The 27,743-nt window shown below is 37.1% G+C and overlaps 1 protein-coding gene across 7 annotated transcripts in view; it reads left to right on the top strand.

The window, feature by feature from the left end:
• The first annotated feature begins 9,031 nt into the window (after positions 1-9,031).
• The window catches only part of LOC138317616 (nephrin-like), a 132,894-nt gene continuing 114,182 nt past the window's right edge, over positions 9,032-27,743 (top strand). For 3 of the 7 annotated variants that reach the window (XM_069259399.1, XM_069259402.1, XM_069259404.1), the window contains exon 1: positions 9,035-9,424. The gene's annotated coding sequence lies outside the window, so the exon portion shown is untranslated. Of the gene's footprint in view, positions 9,425-27,743 lie in introns of all 7 variants that reach the window. The other 4 variants (XM_069259406.1, XM_069259405.1, XM_069259401.1 and 1 more) reach the window with 2 other exon arrangements.

The raw sequence follows: 27,743 nt of genomic DNA on the forward strand, positions 1-27,743 counted from the left end.
CATTGTAATATATTGTAACATTGTCTGTGATGTTACTGGATACAGGACATAACATCATGGACCATAACAGTATTGACATTGTAATATATTCCTAACATTGTCTGTGATGTTACTGGATACAGGACGTAACATCATGGACCATAACAGTATTGACATTGTAATATATTGTAACATTGTCTGTGATGTTACTGGATACAGGACATAACATCATGGACCATAACAGTATTGACATGTAATATATTGTAACATTGTCTGTGATGTTACTGGATACAGGACATAACATCATGGACCATAACAGTATTGACATTGTAATATATTGTAACATTGTCTGTGATGTTACTGGATATCAGGACATAACATCATGGACCATAACAGTATTGACATTGTAATATATTGTAACATTGTCTGTGATGTTACTGGATACAGGAAATAACATCATGGACCATAACAGTATTGACATTGTAATATATTGTAACATTGTCTGTGATGTTACTGGATACATGGACATAACATCATGGACCATAACAGTATTGACATTGTAATATATTGTAACATTGTCTGTGATGTTACTGGATACAGACATAACATCATGGACCATAACAGTATTGACATTGTAATATATTGTAACATTGTCTGTGATGTTACTGGATACAAGACATAACATCATGGACCATAACAGTATTGACATTGTAATATATCGTAACATTGTCTGTGATGTTACTGGATACAGGACATAACATCATGGACCATAACAGTATTGACATTGTAATATATTGTAACATTGTCTGTGATGTTACTGGATACAGGACATAACATCATGGACCATAACAGTATTGACATTGTAATATATTGTAACATTGTCTGTGATGTTACTGGATACAGGACATAACATCATGGACCATAACAGTATTGACATTGTAATATATTGTAACATTGTCTGTGATGTTACTGGATATACAGGACATAACATCATGGACCATAACAGTATTGACATTGTAATATATTGTAACATTGTCTGTGATGTTACTGGATACAGGACATAACATCATGGACCATAACAGTATTGACATTGTAATATATTGTAACATTGTCTGTGATGTTACTGGATACAGGACATAACATCATGGACCATAACAGTATTGACATTGTAATATATATGTAACATTGTCTGTGATGTTACTGGATACAGGACATAACATCATGGACCATAACAGTATTGACATTGTAATATATTGTAACATTGTCTGTGATGTTACTGGATACAGGACTAACATCATGGACCATAACAGTATTGACATTGTAATATATTGTAACATTGTCTGTGATGTTACTGGATACAGGAAATAACATCATGGACCATAACAGTATTGACATTGTAATATATTGTAACATTGTCTGTGATGTTACTGGATACAGGACATAACATCATGGACCATAACAGTATTGACATTGTAATATATTGTAACATTGTCTGTGATGTTACTGGATACAGGACATAACATCATCATGGACCATAACAGTATTGACATTGTAATATATTGTAACATTGTCTGTGATGTTACTGGATACAGGACATAACATCATGGACCATAACAGTATTGACATTGTAATATATCGTAACATTGTCTGTGATGTTACTGGATACAGGAAATAACATCATGGACCATAACAGTATTGACATTGTAATATATTGTAACATTGTCTGTGATGTTACTGGATACAGGACATAACATCATGGACCATAACAGTATTGACATTGTAATATATCGTAACATTGTCTGTGATGTTACTGGATACAGGACATAACATCATGGACCATAACAGTATTGACATTGTAATATATTGTAACATTGTCTGTGATGTTACTGGATACAGGACATAACATCATGGACCATAACAGTATTGACATTGTAATATATTGTAACATTGTCTGTGATGTTACTGGATACAGGACATAACATCATGGACCATAACAGTATTGACATTGTAATATATTGTAACATTGTCTGTGATGTTACTGGATATAGGACATAACATCATGGACCATAACAGTATTGACATTGTAATATATTGTAACATTGTCTGTGATGTTACTGGATACAGGAATAACATCATGGACCATAACAGTATTGACATTGTAATATATTGTAACATTGTCTGTGATGTTACTGAATACAGGACATAACATCATGGACCATAACAGTATTGACATTGTAATATATTGTAACATTGTCTGTGATGTTACTGGATACAGGACATAACATCATGGACCATAACAGTATTGACATTGTAATATATTGTAACATTGTCTGTGATGTTACTGGATACAGGACGTAACATCATGGACCATAACAGTATTGACATTGTAATATATTGTAACATTGTCTGTGATGTTACTGGATACAGGACATAACATCATGGACCATAACAGTATTGACATTGTAATATATTGTAACATTGTCTGTGATGTTACTGGATACAGGACATAACATCATGGACCATAACAGTATTGACATTGTAATATATTGTAACATTGTCTGTGATGTTACTGGATACAGGACGTAACATCATGGACCATAACAGTATTGACATTGTAATATATTGTAACATTGTCTGTGATGTTACTGGATACAGGACATAACATCATGGACCATAACAGTATTGACATTGTAATATATTGTAACATTGTCTGTGATGTTACTGGATACAGGACGTAACATCATGGACCATAACAGTATTGAAATCGTAATATATCCGTAACATTGTCTGTGATGTTACTGGATACAGGATATAACATCATGGACCATAACAGTATTGACATTGTAATATATTGTAACATTGTCTGTGATGTTACTGGATACAGGACATAACATCATGTATTGAAATCGTCGTATTTGCCCCTTTGACCTAGAAATCAAGTTTGAAAACAGTAATACAATTATAAGAACATCACAGAAATGTATAATACATGCTGTTAAACGCTGGGATAAACTTCATGTGAATTCTAAATGACATTTTGTATTATAGATAAATAATCAAACATTTGGTGTGAAAGAATGAGCACTATACTTTTAACAGTGTTGTGCCAGGCTATACAGAAAATGTTTTAAGACAGATTTATAGTGATTTTCACATTCTAAAAAGTCATTGATTCATGGCAAATTGTCATAAATTTTAATGATATTGAGACAACATCAGTGTAAATGCTGATAAAAGTGCAGAAAAATTACATTATAGCAAGCATTGGAACACAATGCTATGTGATGGTGACAGAAATGTATATTTCATGCGGAGAAAAGTTACACTTTTGTACATAAGCTAAATATTCTCAAGGTCAACAGCTCAAAATGAAGGTCACCCAACTAAAACACTGTCACCCGACTAAAACACCAGTTTGTCAACCGACTAAAACACTGGTTTGAAATAAAATTGTTTACAGGGCGGGATGGTTAATGATGTGCCTACTGGTAAGGCTTTGTACAGATCTGATTCTTCATGTAGAAATAAAACAAGTAGTTTTTCCCTCTATTGACGTAGATAGGATCTGGGAGTGCTGATTCTGTAGGTAGGTTGTGGTGACAGGGTTAATGCTAGATGGAGTGTACAGTATTCCAAGTGTTCATGAAACACATATTTACATATCCTTGTTAAAAAAAAAAAAAAAAAAAAAAAAAAAAAAATTAGATAGAATGAAAAATCACCTGCACAAAAAGAAGCAAATATGAAAATAAATATTGTTAAAATCTTGACTCTTTAAGGAAGAGTCTTTAAGAATACACTAAGGCATTCTTGGTAAACTTTGTTAATTCAGCTAAAATATTTGTATCCTAATCCCATTTAGAACCTGTAGGTTTATACTTGTTAAACTCTGCCACATAAGTAAATGAATGGTTGGCTGGCTTCCTAGAGAACCAGTTATCATTAGTTAGTCCTATAATGTACTACTGACTACAGCATCCAAGGTCACAGGGAATTGTGGTTAAGATAAATTGATTGTCTTTTTCTGTGGTGGAGAAGGTCAGTCAGTCTATAGAGATGGGTACCCAGGGGAGGTCACTGGAAACATTGATAGAGGAAATACAGTTACCAGGCTATTTAGGCCTTTTAATTATGTAGTAATAACTCCATTAATAAGAGATATTGCAGAACCCTATATAGTTTACTCAACTCTTCTTTATGTCGGGATTCTGTGTACCAAATTTTATCAAAATCTGTTAAGTATTTTAGGATGAGTTTGCTGGACAACTTCAGTTTGTCTGCCCCTCAGGCTAATTATCTATAGGCCTTTTAATTAGTAATAACTCCATTAATAGAGGATATTGAAGATCCCCATACAGTTTACTCAATCTCCTTTATATCAGAGTTCTGTGAACTGAATTTTATCAAAATCTGTCTAGTAGTTTAAGAGGATTTCTCTTCGGTAGACAAAGATGTGTCTGGAGACAGACAGACGGGCAGACAGACAGGCGGACAGACGGTCAACCCAATTTCAGTATAATAGACATTTATAATCAGTTAATGTATGGACTATTTTCTGGTGGCATTTGAGATTTTCACAGTCCACACTTTAATGAGAACTGACACTGTAGGGCTACCATTCCTTACCAAGCCCTGCTAATTGTTCATTTCAAGCTGCAAAGATCGATATGCTGCTCCCTGTAATGGAATTCACTTTTTCTCCAGTTAAAAAAGTTTTAGAGTGATAATGAATGTTGCTGCTAATCATACATATGATGTGAGCAATTAAGGAGAACGCTTTTGGGATAATTACTTTATTTTTTACTGCTTAACTCACTCCCAAATATCTAGCCTTTATAGTGTCCTGGGGGTTTTCAAGCTTTCATAGTTTCTGGCTTTCTTTTCTTTCTCACTTTCCATGGTCTATCTTTCTAATTCTATCTTTCTTTCTTGTTTTCTTTTGTTCATTTTGCATGTCATTCCTTCCATCTGTCTTTACAGACAAAATTTTTTACAGGATCTATTTCCATTGCTTCTTATCAGCAGGACCTTCAACTATGAATTTAAAATGTATCAAAACTAGGTCACTATGACCTATAATTTGACCTTTGACCTATATCAAAGAAAAAATTTGCTCACTAAGACTATTGAACATGCAATGGACTTTTCTTGTGATGCTTATAAAGATAGATATAGCTAATTATTACTAGGCCTCAAAGAAAATTATTCTAAATCCCAAGAACATATGGTCAGTTTTGACTATCTGTTGTTGAAGGTGCTAGGGATAGCCTGTAGAAAGTTGTGTTATGTCACAATGTACACACAACAACAACGGAAACCTGTGTGTCATTCTGACTCTACAAACAAAAATGACATGTAATTTAAGAAGTCATTATAAATTTTAAAACATAATTTCTCATATTGCACAAGATATTTAAAATGAAGCAGAGAAAACTGAGCGTCCCTCACCCAAAGACCTGTGGTATTGTGCCGTACAATTTGAGGACTTATTTTCATCAAGAAGGACTTTAAATGTAAACAAAGTACTTTTGTTATATAGAAATGAAATTGTGTCCTCAAGACTTTGTAGAGCTATTCAAAAATTTGTGGTAATGATGTTTTCAATAGAATATTGGAATTTAAAAGCAGTCTGATTGGTTTTTGTGTGACATTGGAGTTTTGATGTTGGTTATAAAGCTGTCAGAGAGATGTCTAGGTATATCACTTTACTCATCACAAACTCTCACTCTATAGCCATTATATAACCAGCAATACAATAAAATCCTCATGTCGTATCCAATAACGTGTCATTATAACAACAACCCCCAAGGGTACAGGCAAAAAAGACACGTAAATCACACGAAACTTTCCCACACTTGTAAATTGGTGTAGAAATCATGTAATGTTGGAGGCGATAATATTTAAGATCTGATTGACGGTTTTTCTGGCTTAATTTTGTTGAACATGCAGTTGTTACATACAGTGGATCTCGGTTAATACGAACTCGAAGGGACCGAGATAAAACTTCGAGTTATCCCAGTATTCGAATTAAGCGAGTTCTCATGTTTACTGACAATCTCTTTACTTGGTATATATAGACCAGTTCCATGTCGTAAAATGATGTAAACAAAAGAGATGTCAAAATCGCCGATTGTAGTTGCAAAATTATAACAATAAAACGAGATATATATTTTGAAATGCTGTTCTACAGCAGATTTATGGAGAAAAAAATCGGCATTTTCGGCGAACACGTTGTCCAAAAAATCTCATTTCGAGTTATAAGAACATTTTGTGTATGGTTTTTGTCATTCGGACCCAAAATTTACTTCGTATTATCCGAGTTCTTCGAGTTTTCCGAATTCGAATTATCCGAGTTCTTTAAACAAAGATAACGAGGGAATTCGGCCGGGACCGGCAAAGTACTTTGTATAAAGCCGGGTTGTCGAATTATCCGAGTTTGTATCAACCAAGTTCCACTGTACATGAAACTTTTGATTATGTTAAAAATTTATGAAAATTTTGCAGTTTTAGGAAATACATTATCCTCGATATTCCAGGGGTTATTATCACTGTCATAATATCCACCCCAGGAAGTGCAGGAGAGAAAAAAAACTGACTAATAACAGGCCTGCAGAGATTTCCTTTAAAGATAACATAGACTTACAATGAATGCAAAATTGAAATTTCTTCCTACTATTATGCAGTTGTCATGAATTTGCTTAATATCTCTGTCTTGGACTTTTAATTCTGACATTCTTTTGGAACAGATCATATGCTGACAGTCGGGTAAAAAACAGCTGAGTCATGTAGATATCTGCTTGAAACTTTTAAAGTAAGTGCTGAAGGTAAATGGTATTATGGTATTTGTTTATGTTTCTGAATCATCATCAGCATATGGTACTCATATGTGGCTCGTCTTTTACACCGCAGCTTAATTCTGGTGACCGTATTACAGAGATTTGTCTACAACGATGCCGAGACAAGATAAAAATGAGTGATTGGTTCCTGTAAGCCTACCTGTTAGTATATTATTTACATGTTTACCAAGGGAGATAATGACATCTTTTACAAGGGGAGATAATTGCCACACCTCTCTGAGTTAGCTGGTGTGACATATACAATAAAAAGGTGACAAATCTGTAGTCTGAAGACTGACAAATTACATGATTCTGTACTTAAAGGTGTGGAACTAATCACAATACTGATTATCAATCAATGGTATTTAAATCCATTTAGTGGCATTTATGTAATTGGGTAGAATTGATCGATTAAAAAAGCATATGATCTGTGATTGGTCAAATTTAGAATGAACCAACAGGTGTTTTTACCTGTCTTTAGTTTCCAATTTAAAGTTTTAAATCTGGACAATATCTTAATTATGGCAATTAAAAATCATAGAATTATCTTTAAAAAGTTTATAAATCTTTGTAGGGAGTCTATTTTTGCTAAGAGAGATATTTCAGATGTTTATCTGATATGTCATATGTCCTCCAGCAAATTTTGTTTTTTAACGTTTTTTCTCAAACTGCATACCCTTTAATCTCACACAGAGAGCTTTAACTCCACTCAACTCCAACCCTTCCACTCACCTACACCTATAACCAGTACATCATTCATAGGACCCTGCCTCTACCACTACCACCTACTCTCTGCTCTCCCTACCACTGCCCTTACCTCCCTCACATTTAATCCAACTCTAAGATCTAACGTCATTGGAAAAACAAATCTATTGTCATTACACGCATTCCCTGTCATAATAGACAGTCGTAAAGTGACCCCCTAGGTCCCCCTCTACCCCTCATCGTTAATCCCACCGGGTACACCACTAATCGCCACTCGACCTCTATATTACTCTTTATAACTAAGGTCTGTTATTCAATGGAGAAACAAAGGTATTGTCATTACAGACATTCCCTGTCACAATAGACAGCCGTAAAGTGACCCCCTAGGTCCCCCACTCCCCCTCATCCCTAATCCCACCGGGTACACCACTAATCGCCACCCGACCTCTATATTACTCTTTATAACTAAGGTCTGATATCCATTGGAGAAACAAAGGTATTGTCATTACAGACATTCCCTGTCACAATAGACAGTCGTAAAGTGACCCCCTAGGTCCCCCTCTACCCCTCATCCCTAATCCCACCGGGTACACCACTAATCGCCACCCGACCTCTATATTACTCTTTATAACTAAGGTCTGATATCCATTGGAGAAACAAAGGTATTGTCATTACAGACATTCCCTGTCACAATAGACAGCCGTAAAGTGACCCCCTAGGTCCCCCACTCTCCCCTCATCCCTAATCCCACCGGGTACTAATCGCCACCCGACCTCTATATTACTCTTTATAACTAAGGTCTGATATCCATTGGAGAAACAAAGGTATTGTCATTACAGACATTCCCTGTCACAATAGACAGCCGTATAGTGACCCCCTAGGTTAGACCATGCAGAGTTTATTCGAGAAATTTTCTGAAATTGTTTTTAAATAGCGTTGTTTTAAAATGGTGAGCATTGTAACTGTCACTTCAATTTGTAACAATTTACTTTAGGCTGCGACAATTACTTCTCCAAGTTATAATTCAATTTAGAAGCTTGCATGTACAATACAATTTCTTTCTAACAGAAGGCCAATAATTTGACCAAATCATTTCAGTTACTTCAATTGGAATTCATAATTGTTAGTTTAAAAAATATTTTGAACGAACAATTTTCAGATAATTTTCTTGCCACGCTACTAAATCAGTTAGAAAACAATTAAAAATTTTGTTATGAAGAAATATCCATATACTCAAGTCTAGCAATTGTTATTTTAAATTTCTCTGACTAAAACACTCTAAAGAAAGGGGATTTAGTTGTTATAGACTGTAGTTTGTGCGCTGCATTAGATGAATTGTGTCGTTATAACTGAGATAATTGCCGCGGTTTTGATAGCACGCTTACCTTGTAAATTATACATGTAATTATTTGTTAACATGCCACCAGCTTTATGAAGATAATCGTCTGTGTATGAAGGACTCAACACATCTATTGGGCACAACACAATATCCTTCAACGGATGTCGGCACGTTTTTTAAAAATGAGCACACGCTACGGTTCTTTTGAATAATGCTTCTGAATTTGCAGATTTTGAGTTTTTGAATTGCCCATGTGACGTTGATTGGTCCAGTTGACTGTTTATTATTAAAACTTTCACTAAATGTCATTGTGTCGCCCTTGAGTAGCCCAGGAGGATTATATGTAAAGCATCAGGAGAAATATGCTACAGAGTCTTTGTTGATTAACTTAATGTCTGTTTCTGTTCTTTGTGGATGTGGTTAATATTGACGGTAGAAGTTCCTGAAGCAAAACTTGATGTTTTTGTGGGATTTCGATAGGTTGAACATTTGTGTACATTGTGGCACCATAAATTTTTGAAACTTAATCTGACCTGCTGAAATCACACTTTTGTGCTCCAGAGCTGTAAGTATGCATTCCTGCTCTACCTTAAAGATGCTAAACCGCCGACAGAGCATAAGTGATATTCATCACTTGAACATTAATTGGTGTTTAATTGTGTATAAATATGCCTAATTAACACAAAAAATAACATAAAATAATTTATTACTCCTTTGATGCATGCGCAATCAGTACTTCATTCCATATTTGATTTAGTGCCACGGAATTTTTTCGGGATGCAATTGATTATTTTCCATATTTTTAACTTTAAGTAAAATTAGAAGCTCAAACTTTTCAATGATGGCAATGGTGTAAAGTATTTAACTTCTGTAATTGAAGAAAAATACTAAATCGTCAGCTCCTGTTTTTGATAGTGGAGAAAATGCCATTTGTCAGCGGTGGAGCATCTTTAAATCAATGGTTGGGGTTATTATATTACAATAATGTTCTTATAACGTTGCATCCTTTCTTATTGCATCTGGAGTCACAACCTGCATGCTTTATGTGTGGAGATTGGTCATTAGTGTTTCGCAGATATTTCTAATCTACAAAATATCAGAAGCTTTTTAAAACTGATGTTTGATAAATTGAATCTATTTCTACGATAATGTTGAAAGATGTAGCAAGGGCTATACTTACTGTACCCAGAGAAAATGAAACATTTCAATTAAGTATTTTGTCTTGTGTCACTAAGTGATCTTCATAGGCAGGCTGGTCTTTTCTATTCAAATTACAACATGTGTAGCTTTGAATGCTCTTTTTATAGTGATAGATTTGACTACAGGATGAAATTGTATTCGACTGAAGAACATTATTTCTTGTAAATAACCTTAAAACACAAGTGCAAATCATTGCTCCACCTGCCTTCCAGTATGGCCCGGTATCTGTATCAATGTTAGGTAGGAGGATTGGGGACTTAGTTACACAATAAGAACAGAAAATGAGACATGATTTCTGGCTGACCTTGGCAGATGATTGTCATGGAACAGATCTACAGACGAGCTAATTGGTATTGTTTATGTCACCACTGATGTCACACAGCCTTGGACCAACGTTTTGTACTAGCTTTATTGATAAATCCATCAGCTCTGGTTTAAAGAACCTTGTACCTTATTAAACTGAAAAATTTGGTGATAAATTTGGTATCTTTGTATAAGCTCATAGGGTGCCTCTGATGCTATTCCCAGCAGTACTGTACGTGAGTCACGTTTTTTGCTGATTTCTGCAAGAACAAAACATTCATCTTGCTTGCTACCATTATTGTATACAACTATTTGCTCGCCTGCATAGTGCCTGGAGGGAATTCACACCAAACTTGTAGATGAACAGGATATCATACACTACCTGGCCTAATTGTATTTTATAGATTACCAATAATTCTCCACAGTACTTATCCCTTATGTCTTCACCGATGGTTGCATCTTCAGCCTTGAATTTTGTCAAAAAACAAGATGCAATTGTAAATCTGTTTTTTTGGGGTTTTTTTTTAAAGAAAGATTTTTCTCTCTTTTAGTAAATCAAATTAAAAGCCAAACGTGCAGCATTTACTAGAGTCGAAGTCAACTCTGCAGGCAGCTCGTCTGGCAATACAGATGGGCATCGCGTCTGTGGAAACATGTCGCCATGGAGATGATGTATCGGACATGTTTTGGTACATCCAATGACTGTTCTTGGTTGTCAGGCAATGTGTTCGTATCCGTAACAAATGTTTCCGAGTCTCCTGTGCAATATATATCTCAGTCTCCAATTTCAAACTGTTTTACTTTTTTTAAGTCGTTTGGAAGTATTGATTTGAATTTAAATCAAGAAAAGTGCAAAAATTGCCTGATGTTTCAAACTGATATCACAGTAACTTCAGGAGAACATCAAATATGGAATGGAATAAAATTGTGATTCAAGGTTTTAAAAGACATGTTTGACATTTAAAAACATTTACCTGAACAAGATATCGTGCCATGTTTACAACAAATTTTTCAATGGAAAGTTCTGATAACTAGGGAAATAAATTGTGATAGGAGATGGTATTTGTGGAAGAGAAAGAAATTCTGTATGGATAGTAAGTAATCACACAAGTTTAACATTACTGATCTACCCTCGGGACCAATGGTGTACAAAATATATGATCATACTGCATTAGTAATAACTAGGTAAAACTTATTCTGAACTATTTCTAAACACAATTTTGTATTAACATGAATGTTTATATGATCATGAAAAATGGCACAACATGTAAAATTCCATATAACCCCTATGCAACCACATGAAATATTGAAGTTCAGTTGTTGAAGTTGAAGTCAAAAAAGGTGACATCATATTGCTACATATTAGTGAAAAAGCTGAGTGGTTAAGGTGTCTGACATTCTACCACTAGCTGTCCATCTCTGGGTCACAGTGGCTTAGTGGTTAAGGTGTCTGACATTCTATCACCAGCCCTCCATCTCTGAGTCACAGTGGCTGAGTGGTTAAGGTGTCTGACATTCTACCACTACTTCCATCACTGGGTCACAGTGGCTGGAGTGTCTGACATTCTACCACTACCTCCATCTCTGGGTCACAGTGGCTGAGTGGGTAAGGTGTCTGACATTACTACCACTATCTCTCCATCTCTGGGTCACAGTGGCTGAGTGGTTAAAGTGTCTGACATTCTACCACTAGCCCTCCATCTCTGGGTCACAGTTGCTGAGTGGTTAAGGTGTCTGACATTCTACCACTATCTCTCCATCACTGGGTCACAGTGGCTGAGTGGTCTGACATTCTACCAGTAGCCCTCCATCTCTGGGTCACAGTGGCTGAGTGGTTAAGGTGTCTGACATTCTACCAATATCTCTCCATCTCTGGGTCACAGTGGCTGAGTGGTTAAAGTGTCTGACTTTCTATCACTAGCCCTCCATCTCTTGGTCACAGTGGCTGAGTGGTTAAAGTGTCTGACATTCTACCACTATCTCTCCATCTCTGGGTCACAGTTGCTGAGTGGTTAAGGTGTCTGACATTCTACCAATATCTCTCCAACTCTGCGTCACAGTGGCTGAGTGGTTGAGGTGTCTGACATTTTACCACTATCTTTCCATCTCTGGGTCACAGTGGCTGAGTGGTTAAAGTGTCTGACTTTCTATCACTAGCCCTCCATCTCTTGGTCACAGTGGTTGAGTGGTTAAAGTGTCTGACATTCTACCACTATCTCTCCAACTCTGGGTCACAGTTGCTGAGTGGTTAAGGTGTCTGACATTCTACCACTAGTCCTCCACCTGTTGGCTACAGAGTGGCTGAGTGGTTAAATTGTCTGACAGTCTACCAGTAGCCCCCTACCTCTGAGTCAAAATGTCTATGTGGTTATGGTGGCTGCCATTTGGTTTTGTCGGAGAAAGAAAAACAACTGTGGCGCTACAAGGACAGTCTATGATACCGACTTCTGGGACCAATAGTGAAGTGACCAGTCTACCATTCCGACCACTTAGGTACCGAGGAACCATATTTTTACCAGTGTAGATTCTGGTAAATTTCATTGGAGTATGGTCCTCTCACGTAACATGGTTACTGATGCTGGACACGCAAAGTTGATCAATACAGAACCTCAATAGTACACTGATTTGTAACACTCCAACACCTCAATGAGTTTTTGATCAATCAGATGATTATCATACATTGTATTGCTGATAGTGTGATGAAATTTCGAGGTAAATCAATTAAAATAAGAGATGAATCTGAATGCCTGTAGTTTTTATCACACCTGTCTAAAGAATGGTTAGCTTATGTTGTGTTGCAGCGTCCACTGTCTGCGGACGTCCATTCATCCAACGTCCATTGTTGAACTTCTCAAAAATAACTTCTTTTCAAAAAGCCAAGCTATCTCTTATTGCACCTGCAACATGCTAGGATATAGGGCTTCCAAAGATTCTTCAAATGAATGACCTTGACCTTCCATCAAAGAGTCCTAATAGGCTGAAATCTGAACAACTCTGTCAGTAATGATTTCATGTTAAGATTGTATGAATGGCATGATCATTGGGAAGATATGACCATGTTTCAAGTTAAATATGAGTTAATTTTTTAATATCAATTTTTGTAAAGGAAAAATAAAATGAAGATTTAAGGATCTGGTAACATAGAAATGAAATCTAAACTAACTGATGGTCAGAAAGCATTAAAGAATTTAAAATATATAGAACTTTAATTGTGACAGACTGTGTTGGTTGATGGACTGAAAGCACTATTGCAATTTTCGTCAGTAAAGTCATCCCAAAGGAAGCGTTATGTTTTTCTTTCAGTGGGTATTGTGTAGTGATGAGCAGTTAGTCTTTCTGAAGTATTCAGTCTTGTCATTACTTGCACTGTGATTATGATTCTAACTTAAGTTTTGAAAGAAATGTCATCCCACTGGACTCAATAAATTGGAGGAAGTTTTGTAAATGTTGTCGTCCAACTTGATAAAGTGGAGAGCATTTTTAAAATTGACAATATTTACTGTAACTTGTGGGGATTCACTTGTCTACATTTCACATCTTTGCACTAGACTACTCCCAAATGACTGACTTATTAAATTCGAGTAGATCAGATCTGAGACATAAACTGTAATGAAGTTATACCATTCTTTGTAAAAAAAATCATTATTCATTTCAAACCATGCACACAGATTTTTTTGAAAGAAGAAATAAAAGCTGCATATATATATGCTTGAGCTCCTGAAAGGACAATAGAACAGCTACAACTTGGTTTGGCTTGAGAAAGTGATTTAAAATACCAGTATCAGGATTCTTTAAAATTGTCAAACAAGAAACAGTTTCTCCAATTAAACAAGAAACAGTTTCTCCACTTTCAACATATTACTACCATGTGGGGCACTTTCCTTAGGTACGTTGATCTATGGTTATTCTCCAGGTACTCAGGCTTTCTTCTACCTCCTATATTTGGCAATACCTTAACGATGCGCCACTGCTGACAGAACATTAATCATACTTATCATTTGAAAAATAATTTTTGTTAAAACCTGGTATATATATGTATGTCTAATTAACACAAAAAATAATTTATTTTGCATGCACAGCCAGCCCTTCATTCCATATAGAACAGATTGATGTAAACTTCTTTTCGGAATGCAATTAATTATTCTTCATATTTTTATCTAAATTTAAAATTAGAAGCTCAAACTTTCCAATGGTGGTAATGGTGTAAAGTAAGTAACTTTTGTAACTGTCTTTCTGCTCCTGTTTATAATAGAGAAAAAATACCATTTGTCAGCGGTCGAGCATCTTTAAAGGGACAATTCACTCAGGCTAATTCTTTTACATAACCAAGAAGTGAAATATGGTATAAATGTATTGTTCTATATTTCTTATGAAACAAATAACGTTAAACATTGACAAATTCCACGTCATTGTTAAGTATTTTAATTAATATCGTTGAAATATCAAATCGTTGATCAATACGATTAAGCAGGTAGAATATGGGCGCTGTACCTATACCCGAGCCAAAGTCACGCACGTTAAACAAATGAACTACATAACCACTGCGAAGGTGATAAAATGATTTTGAGGCAAGATAATTCACCTAATAAGGTAAACAAACTATAGTCAGAGCGATTTGGGCAGTTATAGACAAAAGTTGTATTACTCTACGAGCAAGGGACAGGGTTCGGCATACAAGAAGTTCGACCACAATGTGTAATGGCGGACAGCGAGCGAGTTTGAAAATTTCACACAAATGTCACCACCATGGGCTTTTCAGGCACATCACAGTAAAACCGACTGATCTAAATTCCATTAGAACTGGGTTTTTCCGATATATGTACAAATTTTAATGTTCTCTTAGAATGAATTGTCCCTTTAAATGACCATGGCTGTTAAAACAAAAACTAACTTGATATGGGGGTTTCAAGATCCCAAAATGACATGGTTAAGTACAATTTACTGTTGATTAGTCCCACCTTTCACTGATTGTGACATAACAAAAAACGCGTTAAATTATGACGTCATAATCACTGAATGGTAGGACTAATCGATGGTAAGTTATACTTAACCCACGTCATTTTGGTATCTCAGAAACCCTGTACTGTGATCCTCATATGAAATGGAGAGTCAAGTGAACCAACACTTGAGAGCAAATGAAAGTAATTACCAAAACTAAATGTTGATATCTAGATCAAGAAATAGTTAAATTTTCTTACTCACGAAGTGGAAAGATTTGTTCTACAGAGGATTAGCCTTTAGACAAGAGTTTTTTCGGACTGTATAAGTATTGGTAAAATTTCCGAGGAAAGCTGATGTTTACGCTTGTGATACGAACAACACAGATCAGACAGGCAACTGTATTGTACCTTTTGCTTGATGTAATTACTACCCATAATACATCAGTTAGATTATCGAGCTTACAACAAGCAGAGCGATCATTCATCCACGTAACGGACGTGATTTAGTGTGACAAATATAAACTGCACTCCCCAGAGCGATTAACAACAGACCAGAGTACATTGTTGTTTAAAGACGCCGATATCCGCTCAGTCGGTAGTTCATTTAATTGGAGATTTTTTACCTTTTTAGTGACAGGTTTTGTTAAAACTGATCAATACTGGCTCATATATAATAGAAAAAATATGACAGTTCCTGTGAATTGTTCTCATATTCTACTTAGACAATTATTTAACACCACGATACTAGTGAACATGAGATTTCTGGAGATTTATTTGGAAATTCATCATCGAATGGACAGTCAAAATAATATAACTGCCATAGAAACAGGGTTTTCTTTGTCAAAATAAAAAACTTTCAAAATAATATCTGTCCCTCAAAATATGAACCGTTATCCCCTCTCTGTTACAACTAAATTTTTCATTTATCACATGCAAAACTTTTCAAACTACTATATGACACAGATATGGCATTGAAATAATCTAAATGAGCTCCACAAACTCTCGTCCAAATGAACCCTCTGGTTCCATCTGTAGGATAAATCAGTTACGGTCATTCATTCATGGATCAATCCATCCAACGATACCCTCAATGACCAGTATTTTCTACACACAGAACTAAACAAGGTTTTAGAATTGAATTATTACACCAAAATCAAGTTTTCAAGAGTACAGGAATGCTGATCAAATTGCAAATAACATCACTACTTTGGAATAAAATTAAGTTTTCAAAAGTTGCCCATGATATAACACAAGAATGTCACAAAAAATTTCATATTCAAAATCAGTTTTCTAGAGTGCCAGCTGATTCAAAAATATGAAATCTTTTATAGTATTGTGAAATATATAGAAATAATAAAATAAATAAATAAACTAGTACATGACTGTAGTTTGTTAAAGATTATTAGTTATAAGAAAGTATGTTGTTTAAGTTGTTCAATGAATGCCCAGATTTTTTTTATCTTTATTTATTTACAAATCTATTTTTATCCCCTGCCCAACGAAGTTGGCGGGGGATATACAAATTGGTTCCGTCCGTCCGCCCGTACGAATGGTTTCCAGAGCATAACTCTAAAATCAGTAGAGATATTTCCACGAAACTTCATACACACATTGGTCTTATGGTCAAGTAGTGCCTTTTGCTAATTTTAGGTTTTCATTTTTTGCATTTTTTCCGTAACCATGGAAACATTGCTGAAAATATCATATTTTTGTACCAGGTTCGTTTCCGGAGTATAACTCTAAAACGAGAAGAGATATTTCCACGAAACTTCATAGACACATTGGTGTTATGGTCTAGTAGTGCCTTTTGCTATTTTAAGGTTTTCACTTTTTGTACTTTTTTCTGTAACCATGGAAACATTGCTGAAAATGGCAGATTTTTGTGTAAGAATCGTTTCCGGAGCACAATTCTAAAACCAGCAGAGATATTTCCATGAAACTTCATAGACACATTGTTCTTATGGTCTAGTAGTGCCTTTTGCTATTTTTAGGTTTTCAATTTTTGCACTTTTTCCGTAACCATGGAAACATTGCTGAAAATATCATATTTTTGTACCAGGTTTGTTTCGGCAGCATAACTGGAAAACTGGTTGAGATATATGCACGGAACTCCATAGGCACATTAGTCTTATGGTCTAGTAGTGCCTTTTGCTATTTTAAGGTTTTCACTTTTTTTCTGTAACCATGGAAACATTGCTGAAAATGGCAGATTTTTGTGTAAGAATCGTTTCCGGAGCACAACTCTAAAACCAGCAGCGATATTTCTATGAAACATCATAGACACATTGTTCTTATGGTCTAGTAGTGCCTTTTGCTATTTTTAGATTTTCACTTTTTGTGCTTTTTACTGTAACCATAGAAACATTGCTGAAAATATCATATTTTTGTAGCAGGTTCATTTCTGGAGCATAACTCTAAAACAAGCAGAGATATTTCCACGAAACTTCATAGACACATTCTTTTTATGGTCTAGTAGTACCTTTTGCTATTTTTAGGTTTTCATTTTTTGCACTTTTTCCATTACCATGGAAACATTGCTGAAAATATCATGGTAAATGGTAAATGTTACTTTGCAAAACTCCACCCATCTTTGTGTATATAGTCTAATATAAATGTCAATACTTGAATTATACTCCATCTTTCTTTAGCTCAACTTCCTTTTTCCTGCTTTTTTCATATACATAAGTCTCCACGATCAAACTTACTTCAGCTTTGATATCTCCATTGGCGGGGGATCTGAATGACTATGTCCTTGTTTCAATTATTGATCGAATATTGATAGTTATTTCTCTGTTTGTTTAGAAAGGTGAAAATCGGGGAAATCAGTGGAATATAATAAAAGTTGATCCAACTCCCGGCCTTCTTCATATTGTAAATGTTTACTATTTAATACTGCCTTTCTGCTTTCAAAACTTAATTCTGGAATTTCCTCTAGGGGTTAATTTTTGATAACATTTACAACATCGCTTTCTGGTGAAGCATTTGAGCGTTTTAGGTATTTGAAGCACTTTAACAACCTGCAGAGGGTCCTTGGGGGACCATTGTATAACTAGGTAGTGATTCTCTATACACTTTAACACTCAGCTAAGTTGACAAATGTGTGTACTAGCTTACATTACATATATCTCTATATCACTTTAGAACTATCATTTCCCTCAATGTCACATTTAATGTCAACTGGGGTCTATTCTTCTTGATATTTTGTCAAAAAGACTGTTTTTTCCACTTTCAAAAAGGATTTAGTTACACGTTTCCCCTGTGATAAAGTGTACCCGAGTGTTAGGTTCTCTGTATGTATTAATGTACTTTACATGTTTCTGTTTTTATGGTAAAATTTAACATGTCTCCCATGATACTAAGTACATTCCACTATACTTATACAGTAATATATGGAAGTCCTACAGTACAGGAACAGTAAAAAATGGCATCAGGGATTTACTTCAGTATCTCGTCATGTGGGAGTAAAAAATTGGAGTGGGTTATGATGTTGAACCAGAGATTTTGTTATCTCAGTGTATCTGTTTGTGTTGTTTAGTACTTGCAGTTATACTAGAGAGGAAATCAAATTGATGAAGGAACCATGCTATGTAATAAGTGTATGTTATGTACAACGAGACTTAATTCCTGCGCCAATCTGCTTGTCATGTCAATTGATATGAACCAACATCTAAAGTTGAGCTATAGAATACTAGTGATTTAAATGATCATGATGATTTGGGTGATGCATTGATATAATACCCTGAACTGGGTGGATATCTTCAGGTCAAGAATGTTATAATTTAATCTTCAAATAAATTTTATTGAATGGGTTGTAACTCTATGCATTAAAATTGGTCTATCAAGTTATCGGTGTCAGATAATGTGGACAAATTGCGGCATCGATTACTAACTACATAATACAAGACTATAACTTGCGATATATATTCTGCCATTTAGATATAATATATGTGTATCGGAAATATGTAGATTCATTGTAAGTGGGGGACATTGTTAGCTCTCAGATAAAGTAACGTTGCTGTCCTTCATGTCCCTTACAAGTCATGTTGCTGTTTGTCAGGCACAGGAAATAAACCTGGTCCCAGAATTCATTATCTAGATTTTCCATGCCCTAATTGTGAGAAAGGGAAAGGCGACATATAGCGTAACCCAGCCCCGCTCATCTTATCCCTTTCTATTAGATCAAAGTTGGAGTATTTATATCTCAGAGAAATCTGGTCTTACAGACATCTCTAGTGTTTAATATAGAGTTATGTCCCTTGGTACAAATGTACTATGATGAGGAGTAGAGCTATACAGACATGTTTATTTATAGCTGTCTATCACAGCTGCTGTATGGACTAGGTCTATAGCTGTCTATCACAGCTGCTGTATGGACTAGGTCAATAGCTGTCTATCACAGCTGCTCTATGGACTAGGTCTATAGCTTCCATGGACTAGGTCTAAAGCTGTCTATCACAGCTGCTCTATGGACTAGGTCTAAAGCTGTCTATCACATCTGCTCTATGCGACTAGGTCTAGCTGTCTATCACAGCTGCTCTATGGACTAGGTCTATAGCTGTCTATCACAGCTGCTCTATGGACTAGGTCTATAGCTGTCTATCACAGCTGCTCTATGGACTAGGTCTAATAGCTGTCTATCACAGCTGCTCTATGGACTAGGTCTATAGCTGTCTATCACAGCTGCTCTATGGACTAGGTCTATAGCTGTCTATCACAGCTGCTCTATGGACTAGGTCTATAGCTGTCTATCACAGCTGCTGCTGTCCTATACTGCTATGGACTAGGTCTATAAGCTGTCTATCACAGCTGCTCTATGGACTAGGTCTATAGCTGTCTATCACAGCTTATACATGTCTATCACAGCTGCTCTATGGACTAGGTCTAAGCTGTCTATCACAGCTGCTGTATGGACTAGGTCTATAACTGTCTATCACAGCTGCTCTATGGACTAGGTCTATAGCTGTCTATCACAACTGCTGTATGGACTAGGTCTATAGCTGTCTATCACAGCTGCTCTATGGACTAGGTCTAAAGCTGTCTATCACAGCTGCTCTATGGACTAGGTCTATAGCTGTCTATCACAGCTGCTCTATGGACTAGGTCTAAAGCTATTTGTCTATCACAGCTGCTGTATGGACTAGGTCTATAGCTGTCTATCACAGCTGCTGTATGGACTAGGTCTATAGCTGTCTATCACAGCTGCTCTATGGACTAGGTCTATAGCTGTCTACCACAGCTGCTGTATGGACTAGGTCTATAGCTGTCTATCACAGCTGCTCTATGGACTAGGTCTATAGCTGTCTATCACAGCTGCTCTATGGACTAGGTCTATAGCTGTCTATCACAGCTGCTCTATGGACTAGGTCTATAGCTGTCTATCACAGCTGCTCTATGGACTAGGTCTATAGCTGTCTATCACAGCTGCTCTATGGACTACTGTAGCTGTCTATGGACTAAGCTGTCTATCACAGCTGCTCTATGGACTAGGTCTATAGCTGTCTATCACAGCTGCTGTATGGACTAGGTCTATAACTGTCTATCACAGCTGCTCTATGGACTAGGTCTATAGCTGTCTATCACAGCTGCTCTATGGATTAGGGTGGTGTAGCTGTGTCTATGACTGTCTATCACAGCTGTGCTATGGACTAGGGGGTGTAGGGGATCACACTAAAATAGATCCAGGTTTTTGTGAGATGAAGAAAATACCTGTCAGTAATTTATACCAGGAGTTTTCTCCCTTGACATTCCCATCACAATCTTCCATTAAGGTCTACTTAATTTGATGACATTGATGAATGTGTGTAATTATTGAGATGTTCTCAAAATATTTCTATCTGTAAATTAGATTAAACTTCCATTCATCATAGGTTTTTTAATGTGTCAAACTCAAAATAGATTCTTTAATGGTTTATTTTGTTTTTTTGTCTTTCAGACTTTTCTTTTTGTGTTTCAATCCACATTTGATGAAAACACTGGGAATAGATTATTATGTCCCTATACCTCAGATAAAAGAAGAACATTAGGCTATGTACAAACTCTAAATCACGTATGAATAATTACGGTTCACAAGTTGTAAATCAAGCCATCAGATTATTGAATGTGACTTAATGTATATTAAAGTGTGTCTATACCAAAACAGAGGCAAGGGAAGGTGTCCAGCCCCTGTGCCTTGTGATGTAGGGAAAGTGTCAACCTTCTGTGACTTGTGATTTAGGAAAGGTGTCCAACCCCTGTGTCTTGTGAATAAGGGAAAGTGTCTAGTCCCTGTGCCTTGTGATTAAGAGAAGGTGACTAGTCCCTGTGTCTTGTGATTAAAGGGAAGTTTACAAGCCCCTGTGCCTTGTGATTTAGGGAGGGTGCCTAGTTCCTGTGTCTTGTGATTTAGGTGGGGTGCCTAGTTCCTGTGTCTTGTGATTAAGGGTAGATTTGCCTAGTTCCTGTGTCTTGTGATTTAGGGAGGGTGCCTAGTTCCTGTGTCTTGTGTTGATTTAGGGAGGGAGGTTTCTGTATATGTGATTTAGGAGGGTGCCTTAGGGAGGGTGCCTAGTTTCCTGATGTCTTGTGATTTAGGGTAGATTTGCCTAGTTCCTGTGTCTTGTGATTTAGGGAGGGTGCCTAATTCCTGTGTCTTGTGATTTAGAGAGGGTGCCTTGTTTCCTGTGTCATGTGATTTAGAGAGGGTTGCCTAGTTCCTGTGTCATGTGATTAAGGGAGGGTAGTTCCTAGTTGCCTTTCCTGTGTCTTGTGATTTAGAGGTGTCTTGTCTCTTTGTAGATACTTATTAATCTGTACACACAACAAACAAACAATAATGTCCCATTTGTAATCACCAGATTCCTATTATCCCTGACACAATATTGTCATTACCAAACATTGCAGCATCACACACCAGCTGTGTGCTTAATTGCTATAACCATTCTACATACAACATTAATGTGATTGGGGCCTGATGTTCCCACACATTATCTACTGGTCCATGTGTAATGGTGGCTATCAATTACATACTGTTCAGTGAGATCATGTGACAGGGGACAGTTAGATCATGTGACAGGGGACAGTGAGATCATGTGACAGGGGACAGTGAGATCATGTGACAGGGGACAGTGAGATCATGTGACAGGGGACAGTGAGATCATGTGAGAGTAAGATCATGTGACGGGGACAGTAAGATCATGTGACAGGGGACAGTGTCAGATCATGTGACAGGGGACAGCGAAATCATGTGAGAGTAAGATCATGTAAGAGTAAGATCATGTGAGAGTAAGATCATGTGACAGGGAGAGCGAAATCATGTGAGAGTAAGATCATGTAAGAGTAAGATCAGTGAGAGTAAGATCATGTGACAGAGTAAGATCATGTGACAGGGGACAGTGAGATCATGTGAGAGTAAGATCATGTGACAAGGAACACACTTATCACCATTGTGTATTATTGATCTTCTTAAGGGGCCTTGTTGAAATCTACCAATCAGTTTCATAATTACATTTTAAAACCTATATGCATATTATAAACAGTGAATGTGATGTAGTGAACTGTTGTGGCTTTGTTGATAGACACTTTTGCCTTATGATTTTGTAATATTACTGTATCTAAACCCAAGCTACAACTGGTATATTAATGTTCACCTAAATAAACTTCCAGGTCCAGCTTCAGGTTACTGACCTCTTCTCAGGTTTGGGAGCAACGATGTTTCTTATAAAAAAGGAAGAAAACTAAATGCATAGAGAATGTTGTACAACTCCAATGGTTACAGATGGGTGGTGGCGAAAGTGATGAAGGGAAATAACTCTAACACATTATTGTACCTAAATTGGCTCCCTCTAGGGGGAATTCGGTGATAAATTGATGTGTAACTCTAGTTAATGAGAGACGTACCTTTGCTATCCCGACTTTCTTTTCCTTTTACGATATGTATCCTATATAAATTAGTCTTACTTAGATCGCTGAACAAAGGTCAAGCTATCCAGGATGTGGTATCATGGCGTTTATATATGATGGTACTGTGCTACTCACTTACTTCCTATCTGTAGAAAACACAAATAAAATAAGTATTTATTGTTACAGTATTACTGGACAAGGTTGCCCTCTGTTGGTTGCCATGGAAACTGTCTTATATTTCCCCCTATCTTTGTCTTGTTCATAAAATCTAATTGTGTTATACCATCACCGCAATCATAGGTGTTCTTTTCTTTTACTATCAAATGTTATCATTGGAAAGTATTACTTTGAGTCATTAAAGGCATGATTTCATTGAAATATATATATTCAATAATGCAAATGTTAAATATTAGAAGTTTTTGATGGGTAATTGAATTATCTGTCAATAACTTGATTAGCCAAGCCGTACAGCCTATAGCTATAAACCATGTTGTTGCTATGGCTTGTAAGTGTGTGGGAGTTTGCTCCTTATCTAGGGAGGATGGTGTCAAGGTCACTTGCTCTGTGACCTTGAGGTATCATTGTATAGGGGTATCGTGTGATGGGAACTCTCTAGTGTAGGATGACAGTAAGTGTCACTGGTGGGATAAGTAGTGATACAATGTTTTGCTGTATATTCATGATTTTTTAAAATTTAACTGAATTTAACTGAATTAGCCCGTTTGGATCAAAACCTCTGGCCTACCTGTTGATAGTAAAACCTGTGGATGGCTGGATTAGTTAGACTGTCATGTCTCTACATTTCTATTCTACAAATGTGATTATCAGACACTGAGGTGGATAGTTTTAAGTTCACAACGATACTGGTACTGAAATGGCGCTAGGTACAACTTAATTATGGTATTACTGACTTCACTTAAAAGACTGTATTCAGCTGCATGTCTGTTAATTAAATACTCACCAGCTATTGGTTCACAGGTTTTTGGACATCAACACAATTTAATGCTGAATTGAAATCAACTGCTGTCACTTCTGTTACCTCCCCTTCTTTGAATTACTTCCTCTTGTCTTTGTATCTGATTTACCTTTGCATAGTACCTTACCTTTTCTGCGCTAGGTTATCTCCCCTGGTTCCCTTCTCTGACCTACCTGTTACCTGATTCGAGTATAGATTCCTTCTTGTCTGACCTTCCACCTCCTCACAAACATAGAAAAAAGAAGTATGACCAAATGTATCAGGAAAATTTATGCTTGTCACTTGTTGATCGAGGTTAGCTGCACCATGAAGCAGGGTTATTAAATTTTACAAAATTGGAATTGATTTGTGGTTTTTCCAGACGAAAAAGCGTAAATTTGATAGGTGAATGATGGTCGTAGTTGGTGAAATGGACGGTAGTTGGTGGTATCAACACGTTACCACTGTCTGTATTGTATTCCTCAGGGAAATGGCAGGGCTTCCAAGGACATTGTTCCATGTGAGCAAGCTGACCTTTAACCTCTGACTTCAAAGATCACAGATTTGACAGGATCATAAAATACATCTGTAACAATATAATGGTAGACTCACAGGTACTGTACTCTAGAACCTGTCTAGACTGACCACTTCGTGTGTCAGTAAGTCTGGAGAGACAGGATGGAATACTCTGTCAGTCTGACATGGACTGTACTGTAGAACCTGTCTAGACTGACCACCTTGTGTGTCAGTAAGTATGGAAAGACAGGATGGAATACTCTGCCAGTCTGACATGGACTGTACTGTAGAACCTGTCTAGACTGACCACCTTGTGTGTCAGTAAGTATGAAAAGACAGGATGGAATACTCTGTCAATCTGACATGGACTGTACTGTAGAACCTGTTTAGACTGACCTCCTTTCATGTCAGTAAGTATGAAGAGACAGGATGGAATACTCTGCCAGTCTGACATGGACTGTACTGTAGAACCTGTCTAGACTGACCACCATGTGTGTCAGTAAGTCTGGAGAGACAGGGTGGAAAACTCTGTCAGTCTGACATGGACTGTACTGTAGAACCTGTTTAGACTGACAACCTTGTGTCAGTAAGTCTGGAGAGACAGGATGGAATACTCTGTCAGTCTGACATGGACTGTACTGTAGAACCTGTCTTAACTGACCACCTTGTGTGTCAGTAAGTCTGGAGAGACAGGATGGAATACTCTATAAGTCTGACATGGACTGTACTGTAGAACCTGTCTAGACTGACCACCTTATGTGTCAGTAAGTCTGGAGAGACAGGATGGAATACTCTGTCAGTCTGACATGGACTGTACTGTAGAACCTGTTTAGACTGACAACTTTATGTGTCAGTAAGTCTGGAGAGACAGGATGGAATACTCTGTCAGTCTGACATGGACTGTACTGTAGAACCTGTCTTAACTGACCACCTTGTGTGTCAGTAAGTCTGGAGAGACAGGATGGAATACTCTGTCAGTGTGACATGGACTGTACTGTAGAACCTGTCTTAATTGACCACCTTGTGTGTCAGTAAGTCTGGAGAGACGGGACAGAATACTCTGTCAGTCTGACATGGACTGTACTGTAGAACCTGTCTTAACTGACCACCATGTGTGTCAGTAAGTCTGGAGAGACAGGATGGAAAACTCTGTCAGTCTGACATGGACTGTACTGTAGAACCTGTTTAGACTGACAACCTTGTGTCAGTAAGTCTGGAGAGACAGGATGGAATACTCTGCCAGTCTGACATGGACTGTACTGTAGAACCTGTCTAGACTGACCACCATGTGTGTCAGTAAGTCTGGAGAGACAGGATGGAAAACTCTGTCAGTCTGACATGGACTGTACTGTAGAACCTGTTTAGACTGACAACCTTGTGTCAGTAAGTCTGGAGAGACAGGATGGAATACTCTGTCAGTCTGACATGGACTGTACTGTAGAACCTGTCTTAACTGACCACCTTGTGTGTCAGTAAGTCTGGAGAGACAGGATGGAATACTCTATAAGTCTGACATGGACTGTACTGTAGAACCTGTCTAGACTGACCACCTTATGTGTCAGTAAGTCTGGAGAGACAGGATGGAATACTCTGTCAGTCTGACATGGACTGTACTGTAGAACCTGTTTAGACTGACAACTTTGTGTGTCAGTAAGTCTGGAGAGACAGGATGGAATACTCTGTCAGTCTGACATGGACTGTACTGTAGAACCTGTCTTAACTGACCACCTTGTGTGTCAGTAAGTCTGGAGAGACAGGATGGAATACTCTGTCAGTCTGACATGGACTGTACTGTAGAACCTGTCTAGACTGACCACCTTGTGTGTCAGTAAGTCTGGAGAGACAGGACAGAATACTCTGTCAGTCTGACATGGACTGTACTGTAGAACCTGTCTAGACTGACCACCTTGTGTGTCAGTAAGTCTGGAGAGACGGGATGGAATACTCTGTCAGTCTGACATGGACTGTACTGTAGAACCTGTCTTAACTGACCACCTTGTGTGTCAGTAAGTCTGGAGAGACGGGACAGAATACTCTATAAGTCTGACATGGACTGTACTGTAGAACCTGTCTAGACTGACCACCTTGTGTGTCAGTAAGTCTGGAGAGACAGGATGGAATACTCTGTCAGTCTGACATGGACTGTACTGTAGAACCTGTCCATGACAGTTAAGACCGTGTGTCACTAAGTCTGGAGAGACAGGACAGAATACTCTATAAGTCTGTCATGGACTGTACTGTAGAACCTGTCTAGACTGACCACCTTGTGTGTCAGTAAGTCTGGAGAGACGGGACATGAATACTCTATAAGTCTGACATGGACTGTACTGTAGAACCTGTCTAGACTGACCACCTTGTGTGTCAGTAAGTCTGGAGAGACAGGATGGAATACTCTGTCAGTCTGACATGGACTAATGTACTGTAGAACCTGTCTTAACTGACCACCTTGTGTGTCAGTAAGTCTGGAGAGATAGGACAGAATACTCTATAAGTCTGACATGGACTGTACTGTAGAACCTGTCTAGACTGACCACCTTGTGTGTCAGTAAGTCTGGAGAGACGGGACAGAATACTCTGTCAGTCTGACATGGACTGTACTGTAGAACCTGTCTTAACTGACCACCTTGTGTGTCAGTAAGTCTGGAGAGACGGGACAGAATACTCTGTCAGTCTGACATGGACTGTACTGTAGAACCTGTCTTAACTGACCACCTTGTGTGTCACTAAGTCTGGAGAGAACTGTCTAATGAGGGTATTCATCTCTGTTATGAATACAAAGATTCTAATAACCTGTAATACCTAAAATGACTAGAAAAGCAATATCCCGAATAAAACAAGACAAATTGTTGTAGAGAGAAACCTGTCTTAAAAAGAAAATGCTTGATTAAAAATTAGTTTTGTGAGTTAATTTGTAATGAGGTATATAGTTTTGTGAGTAAAAGCTATGTGTTGGTTTGTAATGAGGTATATAGTTTTGTGAGTAAAAGCTATGTGTTGGTTTGTAATGAGGTATATAGTTTTGTGAGTAAAAGCTATGTGTTGGTTTGTAATGAGGTATATAGTTTTGTGAGTAAAAGCTATGTGTTGGTTTG

This window comes from Argopecten irradians, chromosome 3, assembly GCF_041381155.1.
Source record: "Argopecten irradians isolate NY chromosome 3, Ai_NY, whole genome shotgun sequence".
NCBI lineage: Eukaryota > Metazoa > Mollusca > Bivalvia > Pectinida > Pectinidae > Argopecten > Argopecten irradians.